Source organism: Psammomys obesus, unplaced genomic scaffold, assembly GCF_907164565.1.
Source record: "Psammomys obesus unplaced genomic scaffold, mPsaObe1.curated_primary_1811, whole genome shotgun sequence".
In the NCBI taxonomy this organism is placed as follows: Eukaryota; Metazoa; Chordata; class Mammalia; order Rodentia; family Muridae; genus Psammomys; species Psammomys obesus.
In genome coordinates this window covers 75,463-95,497 of record NW_026590050.1, presented here as the reverse complement: position 1 = coordinate 95,497, position 20,035 = coordinate 75,463, and the positions used below count along the sequence as shown (strand labels likewise).

General features: G+C 45.0%; 6 non-coding genes across 6 annotated transcripts; 5 read left to right on the top strand and 1 right to left on the bottom strand.

Moving 5' to 3' along the window:
• Positions 1 to 623: 623 nt before the first annotated feature.
• On the top strand, positions 624 to 695 carry Trnac-gca (transfer RNA cysteine (anticodon GCA)). Its single transcript has one exon. It is a non-coding gene; the product is annotated as a tRNA-Cys (tRNA).
• Positions 696 to 1,566: 871 nt separating this feature from the next.
• Trnac-gca (transfer RNA cysteine (anticodon GCA)) lies at positions 1,567 to 1,638 on the top strand. Its single transcript has one exon. It is a non-coding gene; the product is annotated as a tRNA-Cys (tRNA).
• Positions 1,639 to 3,915: 2,277 nt separating this feature from the next.
• Positions 3,916 to 3,987, top strand: Trnac-gca (transfer RNA cysteine (anticodon GCA)). Its single transcript has one exon. It is a non-coding gene; the product is annotated as a tRNA-Cys (tRNA).
• Positions 3,988 to 5,496: 1,509 nt separating this feature from the next.
• On the top strand, positions 5,497 to 5,568 carry Trnac-gca (transfer RNA cysteine (anticodon GCA)). The gene has a single exon. It is a non-coding gene; the product is annotated as a tRNA-Cys (tRNA).
• Positions 5,569 to 15,356: 9,788 nt separating this feature from the next.
• On the bottom strand, positions 15,357 to 15,428 carry Trnac-aca (transfer RNA cysteine (anticodon ACA)). Its single transcript has one exon. It is a non-coding gene; the product is annotated as a tRNA-Cys (tRNA).
• A 4,082-nt stretch (positions 15,429 to 19,510) lies between these two features.
• On the top strand, positions 19,511 to 19,582 carry Trnac-gca (transfer RNA cysteine (anticodon GCA)). Its single transcript has one exon. It is a non-coding gene; the product is annotated as a tRNA-Cys (tRNA).
• The last annotated feature ends 453 nt before the right edge of the window (positions 19,583 to 20,035 follow it).

The following is a 20,035-nucleotide window of genomic DNA, read 5'->3' as shown; positions in this document are numbered from 1 at the left end:
GCCATGCTCTCCACAGGTGAACTGGTCAGAGTCTGTTCATTGCCAGTGTTCAGGGACCAGAAAGGAAAGGCTAACCATAAAATATCTCCCCCCATGGCTCTCTGGGAACCTGTGGTCAGAACTAAGGAGACCAATCACAGAACCAGCTCTCTGTGTAGGGTGGATGTTTTCCCATGAGCTTTTCTCCCCCTTCCAGAGCCCACTGCTCACTTGCTTCATCCTCAAAGGCTAAAGACTGTACCAGACATACAGAGAGGAATCTTGATGAAGTGCCAGCTAGGGCACTGTGAGAACTTCTGAATGACAACCCATTCTGCATTCAGGGAAGGAAGAGAGGGGTGTCTGGGGTCCCAGGTGGAAGGCAGCTGCCCAGCTCAGGAGCTAACCCAGGTCAGCAGTGTGAAGTGGGCTCAGGGTCTGCAGGCTGCTCCTCTCCTTTTCCTTGGCTGATGATGCTGTTCAAGGATGGGCTGCAGAGCTGCAGAGCTGAGGAAGCATCTCACCAGTCATGTCTGGCAGCTTCTGGAGAGTGGGTCTGTGAGGACCTGTAATTTAACTTTATAGTCAGTCATAATAGATCACCACTTGGATGAAAATTATTAACTGTGTACACTGGTACCAATGGGGGTATAGCTCAGGGGTAGAGCATTTGACTGCAGATCAAGAGGTCCCTGGTTCAAATCCAGGTGCCCCCTATTATAAATTTGTTTTTATTCATGTGGCGAGCATACGTGCTCAGTCCTATATTTCTTCCATTCATTGCAGTTCTGGTCCTCAGCAGAGCTGGCAGCTCCAGGCCAGCCCACCATGTGGATAGATTACGGTTTCCATCTCTTCCTACATGCTCAGTGTCCCTCCCATTCCTATCATCTGTCTCCCCTCTTCCTGCATATATCTAGTTTCTCTCATTCTGTTGTCTTGTAAAGAGAAGGCAAGGACTATGACGGAGAATTGTGAGACTATCCAGGCACAGCACTGATAGAGCTACCCAGTGTTCAGGGACCAGAAAGGAAAGGCTAACCATAAAATATCTCCCCCCATGGCTATCTGGGAACCTGTGGTCAGAACTAAGGAGACCAATCACAGAACCAGCTCTCTGTGTAGGGTGGATGTTTTCCCATGAGCTTTTCTCCCCCTTCCAGAGCCCACTGCTCACTTGCTTCATCCTCAAAGGCTAAAGACTGTACCAGACATACAGAGAAGAATCTTGATGAAGTGCCAGCTAGGGCACTGTGAGAACTTCTGAGTGACAGCCAACCCTGTTTTCAGGGAAGGAAGAGAGTGGTGTCTGGGGGCCCAGGTGGAAGGTAGTGGCCAGCTCTGGAACAGCTCAGGACAGCAGTGTGAAGTGGGCTCAGGGTCTGCGGCTGCTCCTCTCCTTTTCCTTGGCTGATGATGCTGTTCAAGGATGGGCTGCAGAGCTGCAGAGCTGAGGAAGCATCTCACCAGTCAGGTCTGGCAGCTTCTGGAGAGTGGGTCTGTGAGGACCTGTAATTTAACTTTATAGTCAGTCATAATAGATCACCACTCAGATGAAAATTATTAACAGTGTACACTTGTACCAATGGGGGTATAGCTCAGGGGTAGAGCATTTGACTGCAGATCAAGAGGTCCCTGGTTCAAATCCAGGTGCCCCCTTTTCATGTGATTTTGGAAACTAATTGACCACAGTCATGGTATAGACCCACATTTCCTCTTTTTCAGATGGCTTGAGATTCACCCCAGTGAGGGAGGGCACAGCCCTGCCATTAGATTCCTCATGTGACTGCTGGCTGTGAGTGTCCATTGAATCTCAAGGTTTTCAGGTGAGCAAGTCTTCAGCACTTTTAGGATGTAGTGAGTTCCCTAAACCTAGAAAAGCAGGGTTGTTAGCAGTGGTTCTCAGAGAACAGAATTCAACACATTTGCACTGGGCAGCTTCAAAGGACCCTAAGGAAAATGGAGTGGGGGATACTGGGCTGGTGTTACACCATACTTGGAGACATCCAATTGGTTCATCAGAGCTGGGCATGTTCAGGCTCTTGGGGAGAGGGGAATAAGAGAGCTATAGATCATATGGATTCCACAGATCACAGGGATCCTGAGCCGCTCATGTCCTGGTTTGTATCCAGTGGTGGCCAGTGACGGCCATCTGTTCTACAGGCTCAGCATCTGGGGTGTAGCAGCCACGTGTCCCTATTTTAGGTGTTACCCTGGAATAAAGTTCCCACCAAAGACCCTGACTTTCTTGGCAGCTGTGGCCACAGCTCAGTGTGCAGGGCCATGTGGAGCCTGAGTGAGGTGGAGGTCTGCATTGTACCATGGACAGCTCCTGTGCCGCTGTGTCTACTGAAGACATAGGGAAATGCAGAGCTCCTCCTCCTCTGTGCTGAGGGCCCCATCTCTTCTACAGAGTGACAGAGATTCCAGAAAACCAAACAGAATCAGTTCAGCACAGCGCTGGGACCAGTGCTTCTTTCTGTCATGTGTATCGCCAGGTCAGTGACTCTAGTGGAGTTTTGGAGGACGTTGTCACCTCCCCAAACTTGACAGAGAAGTTCCATGTCTCACATGAGCCTTCACTGGGATGTTTTTCTGTATCTAGTGATCGTGCCTAGAAAGACCCAGGCTGAATCCAGGGATCTTCCGGAATATTCACAGGAAACCCTGGGGTGGGTTGATGGTAGTCACCACATGCCAACTGCATGCTTTACATGTCTAGTACCATGATGATGTCGTACAAGTAGGTCTTTTGGACACACACACACACACACACACACACACACACACACACACACACACGATTTCTCTCAAAACTAATACTGTGTGGTCTTTTAGCTTCAGTGTTACGGCTTCCAGAGGAAGGGTCCATATGGCAGAGTCCTGATCCTACTTCAGTACATCTCTGACTGTTCAAGACCCATTCTTTGTACCCGGTCCCTGATGCTGATGAGCTGATGGCTTGGGGGAAGCTTAAAATGTCTCAGATTTGGAGATTTCCCTTCAAATTTAGGACCAGAAAAATGATAATTCAGAACAGCAGAGGGTAAAAATAAAACCCACAGAAAAGATTCCTAATACAAGAATGTGCTGAGGGCCAGAGTGGGGTGGAAGAAGACAATGAGGGTGGGGAATTTGGAGGCAAAAGCACAGGCAGGAAGCAGAACAGGACTCCAATCTTGCACACCGATTCTCCCACTGAGGTTCACAGATGCTGGGCAGCAGGGGCTGCATTCGTGAGGGCATTCGTGGTGTCCTGTGGTAGGTTTATGGGGAAGGGCACGGTGAGTCCAGACTCTGACAGAGTCCAGTGTGATGGATGTGGATCAGGTCCTCTAGCACATTGGAAGAGATGTCCCCATGCATACTACATCCCTGTGTGGGGTGGTGCAGGACACCTGTGATAACGAGGGAGTCTATACAGGTACAAGGACAAGGCTCAGGGATTTTATGCCAATAAACCCCTGTTCTAAGACTCTGTCACCTGCTGACCACATGGTATCAACCACTGTCCTGGGTCATTAAGTTAGTAAGTGAGAATGCTTTATTTGTCCCTTCTAGGGAGCCTGACCAAGGACTTCTCAGTGGACAGAGAAGCTTCCTTGCTGTCCTCTCCTGCCTCCCATTCACCTACAAAGGTCAGCTAAGCAGCCAGTGTATTTGCATATGGCTCCTCTAGTTGGGCTGAAGGATGTTGAAACAGGACCAGCTGAAGCCTCCTGGACTTAATGCCCCTGTCTCCGCTAGGTTCTAAGGCAGGAAAATGCCAGCCATTTTTGAGGACTTGGCAGTCAGATGTGCAGAGGCAGCTCAGGGCTGGGCCTCACAGGAGGAAGCAGATGATGGGAGAGCACTGCCAAGTGCACATGACAGAAGTTAACAGCCAGGAAGTGGCCATGCAGGTTCTGAGTTCCCAAAGACACAATAATAACAGGTGGGGGTATAGCTCAGGGGTAGAGCATTTGACTGCAGATCAAGAGGTCCCTGGTTCAAATCCAGGTGCCCCCTTCCTAGGGTTTCTTTTAGATGTTAGGCATTAAAATGTCTTGGGTAGCCAAAACCAACCAAAACTCCATATCACAATCATGTTCTTTGTCTGGATGGGGCCCCAGTAAGCACTGGTCTGTGTTCACCTGTGCACTGGATTCTCCTCAGGCCTCTGTGCTGCTCTCTGAGAAGCATCTCTGAGGTCCATCCTGCTGCATGGAATATCCCCTGTGTATGTGACCCTGTGGCTCATTCACTGAGGGGCTGCATGGGGCAGAACCAGCTTGTAGCAGTGTTTCATCTCTCAGGAAGCCCCCCCCCGCGCTCCCACAGTGCTCCCCACTTCCTACGCCGTGCCGCTCTGGGGGAACATTTCACCCATTTGGTTATCTTCTATTTAGAATAAGACTTTTTGAAGTAAATAGACCATGTGTTACATGTTCGTATGACAAGTTCGGGGACCTAGCAAGCTACCTTTATTGAATGAATAAAAGATCAAGGATGTTGTGCTCATTATTTATTTATTTACTTATTTTTATTTTTATTAACTACAGTTTATTCACTTTGTATCCCCCCTGTACCTCCTTCCCTCCTCCCCTCCCAATCCCACCTTCTCTCTTCCCCACCTGTGTCCCTCTCCCAGTCCACTGATAAGGGAGGTCCTCCTACCCTTCCCTCTGATCCTAGTCTATCAGGTCTCATCAGGAGTGGCTGCATTGTCTTCTTCTGTGGCCTGGTCAGGATGCTCCCTCTTTGGGGGGAGGGGATCAAAGAGCAGGCCAGTCAGTTCCTGTCAGAGACAGTCCCTGTCCCCATTACTATGGAACCCACTTGGATAGTAAACTCCCATGGCCTACCTCTGTGCAGGGGCTCCAGGCCATCTCCATGAGTGGTCTTTGGCTGGAGTATCAGTCTCAGAAAAGACCCCTGTGCCCAGAGATTTTGGATCTGTTGCTCTCCATCTGTCTCCTCCAAGCCGCTATCCATCCATCTCTGGTCTCTCCAAACTGCCACACCTTCTCTTTCTGGGCTCAGAAAGAGTCCTGGACCAAGCCCCTCTCTGTGCTGCATGAGGCAGGCTGTTACCAGTCAGCAAAGACTCACTCTTGGGGTTAAAATAAAAACACATATACATAACATATCTGGGTTTCTAAAGGAATCAAAGCTTCCATTACAGAAGTGTAAGCGTGAGTATCTTCCTGAGGACTTGGAGTATGGATAAGGCTCTCCCTGACTTCATGTGAGGGTCATCAATGACCTGTCCTATCTCTTTGTGTGAACTTACAGAAAAAGGCGCAGCCAGGCAACTTGTCTAGGTCAAAGTTGGTCCACACTCGTGTGTGTGTGTGTGTGTGTGTGTGTGGTGACTTGGCCTAGTCAAAGTTTTCGAGAAAAGGGATGGAAAATGTCACTATAGAAATCTTGTCAATTTTTTGATCATTAACAGCAGAAAATGAGCACTAGGTATCTTGGGTGTGGAGTCAAGGTTGAAGAGATACTAATGAAGCATTAGATATACCCATCTAACTTGGGGGTATATCTCAGGGGTAGAGAATTTGACTGCAGATCAAGAGGTCCCTGGTTCAAATCCAAGTGTCCTTTTACTTATTCCTGGTTGCAGTCTAACAACATTCAACATAGCCCGCGCCCCCCACATGGCACTAGAAAATCTTCATTAGCTGAGGTCCCTAGAATCATGCTACTATTCCCTATTTACTGCTGTGGATTTCATTCTTACCCACACTCATCCACTGACCCAAAGGCTGGAACCCCGAAGTACATTAATACAATGCACACAGCAGATCTCTTATCTATTCTGAGTCCTCTCTATTCTTGTGCTTCCCCATCTGTATTCTTCTCTCATCCTCACTAGGACAGTTAGTTTATTGCCAATTTGATCTTGGAAATAAAGTCTCAGTGAAGGATACACTGTGCGGATCAGCTTGGTCTGTGGGCATGCCTGTAGGGGATTGTGTTGATAGATAAACCAGTGGATGTATGACGACACAGCACTGTTCCGTAGGCAGGTACCCTGGACTGAGTGAGTGTAGAAAGGAGCTTCGTGCTGACAAGCATGTATACATTTCTTTTTCTCTGCTCTTCATTGTAGATGTGATGTGAGCAACAGCCTAAAGTTATCGCTGACTGCCCTGAAATAAGGGGCTGTAACCTGCAATTGTGAGCTAACATAAACCCTTTCTTCAGCCACCTGCCTCTCCTGCCAGGGCATTTCGTCACAGCACCAGAAACGGAACTCGAGCACACCTTCCTTCAGTGCCTCCCATTCAGTGGGCAATGGTCCCAGCGTGGTCCAGAGCTGCCCACTGAGAGGTGAACTGCTTTCTGAATTTCAAGACTCTATTGGCAGGCTAAGGTTGGGGGTGGGCAGTCTGAGGCTGTGCCAGCATGGACAGACACTACCTGGGGGCCAAGACTTGTAGAAGGCTGGACATCAGCAGAGGATTGATGAACTCTTCACAGTCACTACTCAGTAATGTCATCTGCTGAGGAGATGCCAGCAGAGCACTGCTCTCTGGGCAGGAAGAGGACTTGTTTCTTTTGTAAGGTCGGAACAGTAGGATGTCATCAAAACACCCACTGGGTTGTCTTGTTTGATTCCAAAGTATAGGGCCTGCAGATGGTCACTGTTGGAAAGATAGTGAGGGAATAGTGCTGAGAGTGTGTAAAATGGCTGTCACGACGACAATGAGGCAATATTTATATATACACAACATATCTATCTATCTATCTATCTATCTATCTATCTATCTATCTATCTATCTATCTATCCTTGAACTTGCAGAGCTGAAAGCCCATTTCAGAGTAAAGTGATGACTGTGTGAGCTATTCGTGACAGGCTGCTTCTGCCATAGATGCTATGAGAAGGGTTTGCCTTCCCATGAGAACTGACTGGTTCATAAAGAGAATCCAGAAGCAATGCAGGTAGCACTCTGCTGCTGGGGAAAAACCAAAACTGATCTCTCTCCATGGCAGGAGGTCTTGACTAAATCAGTTCACAGAAAGTGGAGAACCTGGAGCCTTCCAGTTAAGATATATCCTTGGCTGTGTGGCTTGGGTGCTTCTTATGAAGACTGGTTTATTTTTGTTTGCTTGGTTTTTGAGACAGAGTTTCTCCATGTGGCCTTGGCGGTCCTGGACTCACTTTGCAGACTAGGCTGACCTCAAACTCAAAGAGACCGCCTGCCTCTGCCTCCCTGAGTGCTGGGATTACAGGCTTGTACTCCTACACCTGGCTTATAAAGACTGATTTGACCAAAGTGATGCCTTGTAAATTCTCGTAGATAGAAAAAAGCATCCCAGAAAAGCAAAGACTGTCCCACCGAAGCCCAGTATGTTCAAATGTGTGTCACTGAGCTGAGTCGTGGTCATGGCTACTGAAAAGTGGGGTGAAATAATTGGATCCCACATGATTCTTGTTCCCACAAGAATCTGCTGACAAGTCTTGATTTCCCAAACTGCTCCTCACACCCATCCAGTCCTGACTGAGGAGGAGGCAGATGTTCTGGATTATTATAGGAATTGAGATTGTGCTTTATGGTGGAAAAGAACCTGTGAGATGAATGAGGGGCCTCTGGGAGAGGAGCAGAAAACTCAAGAGTCAGCTGGGGATGTGTCTGCTCTACCAAAATGCACAGCATATTATGGGACCTGCAGGCATAGCAGCACAGGCAAAACGTACCAAGGAAACTCTCACGCCACAGGGGTATACGTCAGGTTAGAGATTTTGGCTGCAGATTCAGGTTCTAAGTTCAAATCCAGATGATCCCTACTGCTGTGTCCCTTCTTTGGCAAGCCTAAAATTGTCTTCTCCCTTTATTGTTCCCTTTACTGATCAATCCAACACAGTCACCTCCTAGGACCCTGCCGGTGTCCTTTGTGAATATCAGATTATCTATCATAAGTGGGAGTCTCATCAATGGTTAGTGATCCGTGTCTACCTCAGAGGTTAATTAGTTGCTTCATAAACCTTACGTCGTGGCAGGATGTCCTGAATCAGAGGACGTTCAGTTGATCTGATGTAAAGTTCGTGGAAGAGTTTGTCCCACTCACCCCACCATGGAGCATCACCATGCCCTACAATCTTTAAAAGATTTTTATATGTATGGGTGTTTTACCTATGTGTATGCCTGCACAACACATGGTTTCCTGGAGCCCAAGGAGACCAGAAAAGCACGTCAGACCTCCTGGAGCTGGAGTTAGAGATTGTTGTGAGCTGCCGAGTGGGCGTTAATAATCAAACTGGGTCATCTCCAGGAACAACCTGTGCTCTTAAGCACTGAGCTACCACTCCAGCCTCCAGACCTTCTGTCCCATCCCACATTTCCACCCTTCGCTTTGTATCTCTTTTCTTGCTGGTCAATTCTCTTACTTTAGCTTTTTTTCTTTTTACTTTGTTCCTTGGCCAACGAATCCTCTGTCCCACAGTGCTTAAAGTTCCCAGTGATGTGACTCTGTGACAAAACGACTCTGCCTGAAGCCTCAGACACACGAATAGAGGCTGCCTGTTCCATTGCCCAGGTCACCTGCGTCCCACGAGATTCCTCTCACATTGCACACAAGTGCATGATGAGAAGACCCAGGTAGTTGGGGGGAGTGTGTGGATTCAGTCATGAGGGTCTGTACCCGTATGGGAGAGTTCTGTTACGTTCTCTTAGGGCTCAATAATACTATAAAAGACAGCAAATAGCCTCTGTTAGGCAGCCCAGAGAGGGAGGCTATGGAGTTCATTCAAGAAACCTCAACTAGAGACAGTCAGGAAGAGAGGAGGAAGGAGGATGCCATGATGGGTTGGCATGGAGAAGGAACCATGTGAGCCGGGAGGAAGAACTCCAGGGATGACATAGATGGACAAAACTCTAAGATGAGAAATATAAGCAAGTATTTATAAGATTATGGATGGAAGGTAGCCCAGCTAAGGTCGATGGGGGCTGGGAGATGGATGGTGAGGTTATTGAGACAGCATAGGTAAAATATATGCCCAGCCAAAGGCAAATAAGACAATTATAGAATATAACAGGTCTGTGCTTTATTGATTATGATAGCAGGTTAAATAATACTCCATGACAATTATGGGGCAGAGAATAAATAATATTACATGGTCTGACACCATTTTATTTATGAAGGCCCCAAGCAGCTGCGCTGCAGCAGCTGTGCTACCGTGACAGGCTTCCTAATCAGCCTTGATACTGTAGGCCTGAGCTTCTGTTTCCTGGTAATGTTCCCACAGTTGCTAAGATCCTGTTTCTGCTTCTCAGAACATGAAACTATAGTCCATGGAAATGAGATACAATAACTCAATAACCTCCCTGAAAATCAGAAACAATAGTCTAGTAACTGTCTTGAAAAGCCCCCAAGCCCTCGACCAGCCAAATTAAAGCTTAGTCAGAAATCTTTGCTTAGCTAGTGGACACTTTTTTGTTACCTGGGCCCACCTTGTTACTTGAACACCCCACGAAGTTTCCCCCATCCCCTAGATCAGCACCAACCAGTTTACGATAAGCTTGCTTCTGTTAAATGGGAACCAATCATGTAACTGAAAGTCCTGTTCCTTGCTCAAACCATAATAAAAACTAGCTTTGCAGCTACTCATGGGTCCCTCGCTGGTGCACTGCACTGGCCAGTGGGGAGTCCAAGGTTAAGCCCGAAATAAAGGCTCTTTGTTCTTTGTTCAGGTTGGTCTCCTGGTGGTCTTTGCCATCTTGGCATGTCAATTTACAACAACAAATACATTGCTCAACTAAATTTATGTATCCACACACTTAAAAATCATACCTTATCATAGTTTGGTGGGAGAAGATTAACTCCCAGCAAGACAACTCAAGCTTAAAAACCTAAAAACTCAGGTAAAAAACTGTCTCCTACATGTCTCTTAAACACACACACACACACACACACACACACACACACACACAAAACACAGCTCTTAAACACACCTACAAACAAAAGACAGCCTACTATGGGCAGACCGGAGACAAACTAAACACTTAAGTAAATATAGATACATGTTTAAAACATAGAAACATGGATAGAGTCTTTCAGAGGCCCTCTGTGGTAGGCTCCTGTCTTGTTACCTGTTTTCTCCCTCTTCCAATGTCCATCCCGTCTGTCTTACTGAATGAGGATTGAGCATCTTACCCAGGGTCCTCCTTCTTGCTTAGCTTCTTTAGGTGTACTGATTTTAGTATGATTATCCTATATTATATGCCTAATATCCACTTATAAGTGAGTATATACCATGTGTATCTTTCTGCTTCTGGGATACCTCACTCAGCATGATCTTTCAGGGTATCGAAGCAGATGCTGAGGCTCATAGCCAAACTTTGGGCAGAGTGCAGGGAATCCTATGAAAGAAAGGCAGAAAGACCTGGACAGGAAGGAGCTCCACAAGGAGAACCACAGAACCAAAAACTCTGGGCCTAGGGGTCTTTTCTGAGACTGATACTCCAACCAAGGATCATGCATGGGGTTAACTTAGAAACCCTGCTCAGATGCAGCCCATGGCAGCTGAGTCTCCAATTGGGTACCCTAGTAAGGGGAACAGGAATTGTCTCTCACATGAACTCAGTGGCTGGCTCTTTGATCGCTTCCCCCTGCGGGGGGGCAGCTTTACCAGGCTACAGAGGAAGACATTGCAGCCAGTCTTGATGAGACCTGATAGGCTAGGGTCAGATGGAAAGAGACTAGATCCTCTCAGCAGACTTGAGGAGGGGTATGGGAGGAGAAGAGGGAGGGAGGGCAGGATTGGGAGGGGATGAGGAAAGGGGCTACAGCTGTCATACAAAGTGAATAAACTGTAATAAATAAAAAATAAATTTAAAAAAGCTATTTCACTTTGAAAAAAATTAAATAATACAGTAACCAAAAACCAAAAACCAAAAAAAAAAAAAAAAAAAAAGAAACAAAGAAAAAAGAAGACATGGCTGGCTGTTCCTAAGGTCTACTGGGGAGACACAAGCCATTTTCAAACTTTAACACCCCCCCCAAAAAAAAAAGGTGGAGGGAGAAATGATTCCTTAGTAAAGTAGCTTTATTCCCCAAACTTATGTGGTTGCATGCATGCTAGCTTAGCACAGGTGCTGCCAAAGGTATCAGAGATGCAGCTGCTACTTGCTCAACTTTTTTATTTTTATTTTTATTAATTACACTGTATTCACTTTGTATCCCCCATAAGCCCCTCCCTCCTCCCCTCCCGATCTCACCCTCTCACCCTCTTCTTCACCCATGCCCCTCCCCAAGTCCACTGATAGGGGAGGTCCTCTTCTCCTTTCTTCTGCTGAACTTTTAACAAAAGCACTTGCCACAGAGGAAGGATTTTTGATGAGCCTACAGGAAATAACCCTGATCAGCTCCCACAATGACGCTCAGAAACATCCAGCCTAGTCTGAGTCCACATTCAGAATAAAATGCAGGAACTCAGGCTAACACGAAATGAATAATTAATTTATATTCTGGGAAGCCTAACAGTTTTATAGTGTGGAGCTTCCACAGAAACGAAAGATAATTTAATCAGCGCTAAATAACTATCGCAAAACAATTAATACTCAGAACAACCTGCAGTTCACAGAAACTGATAGGAACCCTAACTAATACAGCATAATTAATTAATGCCTTTAACCCCACCACTTGGGAAAGAGGCAGAGCCAGGGCTACACAGAAAAACCCTGTCTTCATAAAAATAATATTATTTCTATGAAACTCCTTACAACCTTTTCCTAATTTATCAACATAAAGATGCTTATATATTCAATAATACTATTATTTATTCCCTTTGGGGAAGATCAAAATGTAACACCTAAATAAAAAATTGGACTGTTAAACTGGATCATTCTATGCTTACAACAAGTTCCTACTGGAAGGCAGAGACCATATTATGTTGGAAGGAGAGGTCACAGGAAAAGAAAGAGGGCTTCGGACTCCACCCAGAATAATAAGGATCCGATATGACAGCCTGAATAACTAGGCTGCAATATCCTTAAACCTTAACACACCATTCTTTTAAATAGCATAGATAAAATTGGTTTACAGGTTGGTTTACAACCAGACTGGCTTATGGAAAAATGCCTTTCTTCTGCTCATACAAAGAGCAGGAAACCATCCTGAATTGATCTGTACATCCTGCATATCTCATACATTGATAATTTGAGGCCTGTATAATGCTTGTGAGAAATTATAAGTTTGCAGAACAAAAGAACCACACACGGGTGACACTGGATCAGCCCTGACAGTGTGCTGACGCTCTTGACACATCTGTTCCAGCATCCTGCAACTTCCAGCCTCAACGGCTTCAGCTGTGTTTCCTCAGCAAAGCCTGCTCCCAAGAGAGCTTTAGAGAAAGCTACTGGTTTCAATTGGTCCAGAGTTTCAGAATGCTCCAAACAGCACTCCTATTATGTTGAAATTTCTCAACATTCAGAGACTGGATCACAAATGTTAATGCTAGCTTGCTTAACCATTTTTCCCAGTTTCCTTTGGGCCCCCAAGTAGGATTTCTTTGTCCCCAAAATCAGCTGGAAAAACCCATGAGAATGATGTCCCATTTCTCTTAAGGGGCGGTGGGTAGGTTTTTGGTTGTTTTTTTGGGGTTATAGATGTTTATTGTCATTAGGAGACGGTTATAAGTTATTAATGGTCTTATTCAGAGAGAAAATAAGTTTAAACTTAGGGATTTCTCTCTTTTCTTTTTTCTTTTCTCTTTCTTTCTTAGATAAGGAGAAAAGGGTTGAATGAAAATAAAGGGGAATATAGAAATATATGATAGGAATGTTAAGACAAAAGGTAGATTATTGAATCTACTCCTCAACTACAGGCTTTATTTGTTATTTTCAAATAAGGTTATTAATTCATTGGTATAGGATTTTGCATATGGATGCAAAAATAAGTATATTTTTGTTACCCTCCTATAAGTTTTGATATATTGATACAAATTTAAGGTTTACTTCCAATACTTTAAAAAAAACTGCTATTACAAGATGTTTTGGATAATTAATACAAGTTAATTGTTACTTAATCAACTCATGGTCATGTCAGATACTAGACTAATTTATCACAAAAAGATACATCTTAGGTTTAACAGGTAGATATATTCCATAGATAGATATATAAAGATAAACAGATAAGTCTTCAAAAACCTCAGAGACCTACAAAACATGGCATAAATAATAAATATGTTTTTACTATAATAAAATATTTATTATATTATTATATATTGTATTTATTATTACTATAATAAAATGTTTTTATTATTTTAAGGATTCTTTGACTGTGAGACATGTCATCTCCTGGCAGTACCCCGCCTACCTCAAAGAAGATGATAAACATTGAAGTACCTCCATATGGAGATGGCTTCAAATGTGGCAAACAAGCTCCTGGAGCAAAGAAAATGCCCTTGCTTTATGCACGACAGAAAGAATTCTGCCTAAAGGGGCAAGCTTAAATGCAGGCCAAGGTGACTGTCAAACTCTGACAAAACAGGATAAGCAAGACCTAAATAGTTCCTGTTTCACATATATGTCTGTCAAAGATAATGGGCCAGAAGGCTGAAGATGATGCTCCAACGTTACAGAGAGTTTTGGGTGGCTGTTCAGGAAGCAAACTGTCTCTGTCATTTTTTAAAATATTTTGGAAGCTCCTAGAACTTCCTATCTACTCAGGTAATTAATTTTATTCCTTCTCACGTCTCTGAGGGGGTTGAAGACCAGATAGTCAGAGTTTTACAATTCGTTTAGTTGCTTAAGAATTAAAAAGATGTTTTAGGTCTAGATAGACTTTTTTAGGTTGGTAGATACAAACTATAATAAATAACAGGTACAAAACTTTAAACTCTCATAGACAGATATTTTCTTCAAGATTGCCAAACACATTTAGACTAGACATTATATATATAGTCTTACCTATTGGTTTTTATAATTGTTTCATAATTATATAAAAATGGCTTTTATATTTATACACAAAAGGGGAATTGTTGGGGGCTGGTGTGATGCTTGTATTTTGATGCCAATTACTAGCCTTAGATCTGATTACTGCCCAGAAGCACCTATCTTTGTTGTGTAAACCTGCCTAAGACATTATTCCTAATTAGTTGATTAAAGGCCTAAAACCTGGGCAGGGCATAATGAGGTAGGCTGGCTAAGGTTCCTGGGTGCTGGGAACAGGAGAATTACAAGAAACAGATAGACAGACAGGAAGAGAGGAGGAAGGAGGATGCCACGATGGGTTACCATGGAGAAGAAACCATGTAGGCCAGGAGGAAGGACTCCAAGGATGGTGTGGATGGAGAAAACACCAACATGAAAAACATAATCAAGTATTTATAAGATTATGGATGGAAGGTATCCCTGTTAGGAATGGTTAAGGAGGATAGCGTTGGATGGGGTATGGAAGGTAAATGGTAAGGTTACTGAGACAGTGTAGGCAAAATATCTGCCCAGCCCAATGTAAATAAGGCAAATATATATACTTCAACTAATGGAGACCTCAGGACTTCACTGAGGTCCTGCCTAAGGTGAGCATGGTAAATTAAACACCAAAATCATATTTAATCAAGGGGGCACATAGGTTTGAACCAGGGACCTCTTGATCTGTAGTGAAATGTGCTGCACCTGAGCCTTATAGTCAAGGCAACTTCTCATTAGCACCCCTTCAACCTTGGCGCCACAGCAGGCTTCCTGTGTGTTCATGATCTACTGTTTCCTCTAATGATCTTGAACCTGGCAAAATTTTTGTATTTAATTCTGCCCTCAACCCTTCTCCTCTCCAACTTTAGTTAGCCCACCTCAATGCCTGCGCTCTTGCGGTGGGATAAAGACATCATCAGTTTTGATCTAAAAAAGACACTTATCAGTGGTGTTTTCCTTGAGTTCACACAAAGTGGCCAAGACAAAAGCTGCTGGTTCTGGGTCTTTAATAGCCCAGACCTAAAGCTAAGAGAGAACTTTATCCTCCAAGACATCAGTAGGGTGCTCATTACTCCACCCCATCATTTATTCACTCAATAAACACCAATGGAACTTATTAGCCTCTGGTCACTGTCAGCCATGTTGAGGACATGAACAGAAGTCAGTCATTTTCCTTTTTCCTCAGAGTGTAAATAGGAGTCCAAAGCACAGGTTAGGGGGAACCGGAAGTGAGGAGCACCCTGACTAGGGGCTCAGGAGGGAGTTCTATGGAAAGTTTCAGAGGAAGAAGCCCGCTCCACATCATGGGACTCCTCACTGCACTGAGTGAGCCTTATAGAGCCTTGGAGTGCAGCCTGTGCCACAAGAGTCCCATACTAGTTCCTCTCAGAGAAGAGAGCAGAGACCAGGCCTGAGCAGAATACACAGCACAAGGGAACACAATACGTTATCTTGTATTGAAAGGAGACAATAAGAAGGGGGCACCTGGATTTGAACCAGGGACCTCTTGATCTGTAGTCAAATGCTCTACCCCTGAGCTATACCCCCAACTGCCTCATGTACATCCAATAAACATTTCTGAACCTGTGCTGCACTCCCTGACATGACTTGCTAGTACCCTGACACCATCTGCTTTCTTTCATGAAGCCCAACCCTGAGCCAGCTCTGCACCGTTTTCTGCCTCCTCCTCATGACCAGCATCTTCTATCCTAGTTCAGAGCCTGGAACTCTGCATTTAGCTCACTCTACACACCCACCCATAAAAGCCAAACCCAGCCATCTGGGTGTTAAGCAACTGATGGCTTACAAGGGAGAGAAAACGTTTTCTTTAAGGGTGTGGCTCATGATAAGTCAACCCTGATGCAGCTGACGGCTCCTCACCAGCAGCATATGGACAGCAGGAATTGGAGGACACAAAGCCTGGGGTGTAGAGGAGGGATGGCTCTGTGAAGAGGAGTTACGAGAAGGAGGTGAAGGTGAATATGATCAAGACACATGGTATGAAGTCTCAAATAAATAATGAAAATATTTTAAAAGAAACATATTTTGTTTTCAGCAATAGGGCCTTACCATCACGCTGTAGAGGGCAACCAATAGCCTTGGGAATAACTGGTGATGTGGAGATGGGGTTCATGAGACCTCTTTGACCATTAATTCAACAAGAAGAGACCCTTTCCTTGTACTGGAGGTTTTATTTACTGGAACTCAAATTTCTTTCATTGGAAGTTTAGGATGGAGTAACTATTGCCCAGCATTGTGCTCTAGGTTAATTAAATACATCCTAGTCTCCGTGTGGTGATTTGTGTATACAGTTAGTTTAGGAATAATTGCTGCTTAACTAAAAGATAAATCAATAACAAATACTAGTAATCAACAACACCCGCATACAAGGCATGCTGGTTCAGTAGTGATACAAATGTTACGGGAGTAACCACAACTTTAAAAAAAATGCATTTAAGGCCCACCCCATTAGATGGAACCCATAGCTGGTACTGCTAGAGCAGCCGTGAATCTGAGACTAGCTACATCATAGGTCCTAGGAAAAAAACCTATGACAATTTTTCTGCTGAAGAAACATAGCAATAAAATGACTCCTGATGCCACAGATCAGTGCTTTGATCAACCCACATCAGAGAAGTTTCTCCTAGCAGTAGATGGAAATTAACACAGAGACCCACAACTGGAAAATGTATAAAGAGTGAGCGACTTTGAGGGTCTCAGACCTAAATGAGATGCCTTCATCAAACCACTACACTCTGGGTCAGTGTTCTGTGCTGAAGAGGAGGCAAGAGCCAAAGGTGGAGATGACTCCAAGGAAGCAGTATTACCATTTCGTATTTCATGTTGACCTTCTTGTGCCTTTTCACTGTAGATCTGAAAAGAGTGGTCAGTAATAACTACATAACACATCAACACTATCTTGCCTTGGAATCTCCTCTGCCAACAGCATTAGTCCAAAACTCTTCAGTTTAGCTGCTGGCAGATTTGTAAAACAAGGGCAAAAGGTACACACCTTATTTGCTAAAATATCTTAGGAATGCTAATATTCTTTCCCCCTGAAGCATTTTGAGCTGGGCCTACACAACCTCGTTACTCTGAGTACCACTGTTTTCCAAGTTCCTTTTTGTATGACCTATTAAGTCCCAATTACAGCATTCAATTACTTTCCTAATCCAAAGTCCCAGCATCTTCCGTATTCCTCCAACAAGCAGCATGGACAATAATGCCGGCTGTGGTATCAGTTTCTCTTACTATTCCGTGTTACTATATTGTTGCTGTCGCGAGCACATTCCGGCCAATCCCCGAGCGGGATGTCGGCGAGGATAGATTACACTAGAGGCTTTGTTTTCAGTTTAACAAAAAGCACGTTAATAATATCAATCCAGCGAACACACATCCAATCACTATGAGTCAATACAAAATATGTTCGTAGCGAGGTACCTCTCCTGGACTCTAGGAGTCTCTGTCGTGGCTGATGACGGCCCACAGGTATGGACTCGGGACACTTCCTGTGCTCCGGGATTCCGCTCGCTCCGGCAGCTCCGGTGTTTCCAGGGCAGATAAGCAAGCTCGTCAGAACTGCAGGGGGAGGGGGAGGTCCCCTCAGAGCGTCAGCATATTCTGTTGCTCACGCGAGAGTGTTCAAAAGGGGGGCTTCTTCATTCGGTCCGAGCTTTGGGCTTTTATACCTTTTATTTTTCAGCGTGTCGTTATTTTATTGTATCGCTCCTCCTCATCTGTCTAAGCCGGCTGGTTTCCGGCCTCCTCTGCTGGTCTCCTACAACACGTGCCTATCGGCACACATTGTTCTCGCTCACTGCAGTTACTTACCTGGCTACTATACTAATACTATGTTGCTGTGAAGACCCACAATGATCAGGGCAACTTACTATAAAAGAAAACCATTAATTGGGGGGTTCGCTAACACTTTTTAGCTTATTCCAGGATCACCATGGTGGGAAGCATGGTAGCAGGTAGGCAGCCCTGGCACTGGAGCAGTAACTGGGACATTACATCTGATGCACAAGCCGGAAGCAGACAGTAAGACTGGGCGTGATGGGCCTTCAAACCTCAGAGTACACACACCCAGGAACACACCTCCTCCAGCACGGCCACACCTCCCAAACCTCCCAAACCTCCCTAAACAGGTCCTCCACCTGGGGACCAAACGCTCAAATACACACACCCATGGCGGCCATTCTCGCCCAAACTGTCACGTTATTGTATGAAAATATCTAACTTAAATCTACACACTCTCAGTGTATCCGTGGGAAGAAGCATGGGCCTCATGGGGAATACAAAGGCCAGAAATGTTACTTTCCTTCACCTCCCACAGGACGGGCGGGCTCATTTCCCAAAAGAAGGAATGTCATTCTGATTAGAAACACTCAAGAACTGCGAATCTGGGAGAGACATTTGCACACAGGAGAGATGGTGGAAAGAAAGAATGATCTGGTGAAGGTGAAGGAAGTCACAGGGTCTTGACCAGGCAGTGTGGTTTGGGGGCAACCAGAACAAAAGGAGCAGGAGCCTGGGTCTCTACTGGGAAAGTAGAATTATGATCCATGAATGGAAAATTATCCTAAAAGATGTTTCATAGAGAACTCAATGTTTAAAGAGGATGTAGATACTAAAAGGAAATGAAACAGGTTACACATAAGACTGTGCTTAACTTCAGGAAAAACAAAATTTCTACCAGATATCTTCACATCGATTATACACAGTGCTAACAAATCATCAAGAAATAAACATAGAAGGTCATCCAACCGAAAGCTGGACATGACTGTAACAGGGAAGTGAGAATGGAAGAAGACATAAATTAATCCTCATCTATGAGTCACTTACTTCCTGATGTCTAGACATTTTAAAAAACTAGGCTATTTGCATTTTTAATAACTACACAGGACAGACTAGAAGAGACAGCTAAGCCTTTGGAGAATGGCTCCCTCTGGGTGACAGGAGCAATAAAGAAAAGGATTCAGGGCTATGTGTGGTTTTCTTCTTAATAATCTTATAACAATAATATTGAGTTTTCAAAAAATTGAATTGTACAATATATTTTTATTAAAATACATGACAGTGGGTTTGTGTAGTGGTGACAGACTGAAGGCCCAGCTAAAGGCCAGAGCCTCAGCATTCCCTGGCCCTCTGTGTCCTCCTGCTCTGCCGCCAGGGATCCTCAACAACCCACTGAGGCCTGAAGAGGTATCATCAGTATCTGCCCAGCAACCACCTGAGGGGCTAACACACAGATCACCCATGGGTGAGAGAAGTCTTCACAGGCAGGTACCACATGTGCCACAAGAAACTAGTCAGGGTCTCTCCACACAGAGGGCCTGTGGTGTTACTGAAGACATGTGGACCTAGAGACCCTTGTAGTAGCTTCTGTCCTGAGGTCTCCATCTGTGCTGTTCCCACTGGCTGAGATGTGGGGAGAGCCGATATCACAGCAGGGGGAGAGATGGTGACACTGTGGCCTGCAGAAGGACCTGTCTGGACTGAGCTTGTGGAGGCAGAACTCCTGCTCTTACCAAGTCTTGAGAGATGAATTCAAACTTAACAATAAATTTCAGGAATGTTGAGAGTGACAGTGAAGTTGAAAGGCTCTTTCCAATGACCTATGTCAGGGAGGGGGTATAGCTCAGGGGTAGAGCATTTGACTGCAGATCAAGAGGTCCCTGGTTCAAATCCAGGTGCCCCCTATGATAAGTTTGTTTTTATTCATGTGGAGAGCATACGTGCTCAGTCCTATATTTCTTCCATTCATTGCAGTTCTGGTCCTCAGCAGAGCTGGCAGCTCCAGGCCAGCTCACCATGTGGATAGATCATGGTTTCCATCTCTTCCTACATGCTCAGTGTCCCTCCCATTCCTATTACCTGTCTCCCCTCTTCCTGCATATATCTAGTTTCTCTCATTCTGTTGGCCTGTAAAGAGAAGGCAAGGACTATGATGGAGAATTGTGGGACTATCCAGGCACAGCTATCTATGGCACTGTGCTATTTAGGGCACTGTGAGAATTGAGTGACAGCCCACCCTGTCTTCAGGGAAGGAAGAGAGGGGTGTCTGGGGGCCCAGGTGGAAGGTAGTGGCCAGCTCAGGAGCTAACCCAGGACAGCAGTGTGAAGTGGGCTCAGGGTCTGCGGCTGCTCCTCTC